Source organism: Apium graveolens, chromosome 2 (genome assembly GCF_009905375.1).
Source record: "Apium graveolens cultivar Ventura chromosome 2, ASM990537v1, whole genome shotgun sequence".
NCBI lineage: Eukaryota > Viridiplantae > Streptophyta > Magnoliopsida > Apiales > Apiaceae > Apium > Apium graveolens.
In genome coordinates this window covers 287992759-287994546 of record NC_133648.1, presented here as the reverse complement: position 1 = coordinate 287994546, position 1788 = coordinate 287992759, and positions in this window count along the sequence as shown.

Here is a 1788-nt window from a genome sequence, read left to right as displayed (position 1 = left end):
GATAGGACGTTAATCAATGAATCTTTTCCGGATGAGCAGTTGTTTGCAATTCAGGAGGAAGAACCATGGTTTGCAGATATTGTAAACTATCTTGTCAGCAATATAATGCCGCTTAATTTGACATCCGCTCAAAAGAAGAAGTTTCTGCATGAGGTGAAGTGGTATATGTGGGATGAACCATATTTGTTTAGACAGGGAGCTGATCAGATCATCAGGAGATGTATCCCGTTCTGTGAGACGGAGGGGATATTACGAGACTGCCATTCCACGGTTTATGGTGGACACTATGAAGGTGAGAAGACGGCAGCTCGTATTCTGCAAGCAGGTTTTTTCTGGCCTACTTTGTTCAAGGATGCTCATCAGTTTGTTTTAAGGTGTGATCGTTGCCAAAGAGTGGGAAATTTGTCAAGGAAGGATGAGATGCCATTAAATGTGATGCTTGAAGTCGAGGTCTTTGATGTATGGGGAATCGATTTCATGGGGCCTTTTATCTCGTCTTGCAATAATCAGTACATCTTGCTGGCAGTCGATTATGTCTCAAAATGGGTCGAAGTTAAAGCTTTACCGACAAATGATGCAAAGGTAGTACTAAATTTTCTTCATAAGCAAATTTTCACAAGGTTTGGAACGCCTCGGGTAATCATAAGTGATGAAGGATCGCATTTTTGCAACCGTAGATTCACTTCTATGATGCAGCGTCATAATGTGAATCATCGAGTAGCTACTGCCTATCATCCGCAAACAAATGGTCAAGCGGAAGTATCTAACAGAGAGATAAAGCGCATTCTAGAGAAGGTTGTTTGTCCGTCAAGGAAGGATTGGTCTTTAAAGCTCGATGAAGCTGTTTGGGCTTACAGAACAGCATACAAAACTCCACTTGGGATGTCACCATTTCAGTTGGTGTACGGTAAGGGATGTCATCTACCGGCGGAGCTTGAGCATAAGGCCTACTGGGCATTGAAGAAATTGAACCTGGATTTAGATGCAGCTGGTAAGAAAAGAATGCTTCAGCTTAATGAACTTGATGAATTTCGACTTCAAGTGTACGAGAATAACAAAATGTATAAGGAAAAGGTGAAGAGGTGGCACGATAGGAAGCTACATCCTAAGTTATTTGTGCCAGGGCAATAGGTTCTGTTATTCAACTCTCGGCTCCGACTTTTTCCTGGGAAGTTGAAATCAAGGTGGTCTGGATCTTTTATTATCAAAACTGTGTTTCCACATGGAGCGGTGGAAATTTTTGAGAATGATTCGGACCAAGCATTCAAGGTTAACGGTCAGCGGTTGAAGCACTACTATGGGGACATGGCAAACCGAGAGGTGGTTAGTGCCATTTTGTTGATTACTTGAGAAAGGTACGGAACGTCAAGCTAATGATGAAAAAGAAGCGCTGCGTGGGAGGCAACCCATGAATTGTTGTTACAGGAACCCTTAGAAGTTAATAACCTATCCAAAAACACAAAAAAAATCAGAAAAAAGGGGCTGAAAAAAATTTTTTCCAGAGACCCTCTGCGCGCCCGCGCAACTATGCTGAGCGGCCGCGCAGCTTGCTGCGCGCCCGCGCAGAAATGCTGAGCGGCCGCGCAGGGGTCGAGTTCCAGAAAATTTTTTACAGTTCAGAGAAAAAAAAAAAACAAAAAACACAAAAACCCATCACAGCCCATAAACCCACGAATTCTTTTCCCATTACCCCATGATTTTATCCCTCAACCCCACTCCTAATCTAATTTAACCTACTCCACACCCTATATATACATACACTTATCCTACATATCTCCCACAAACTTC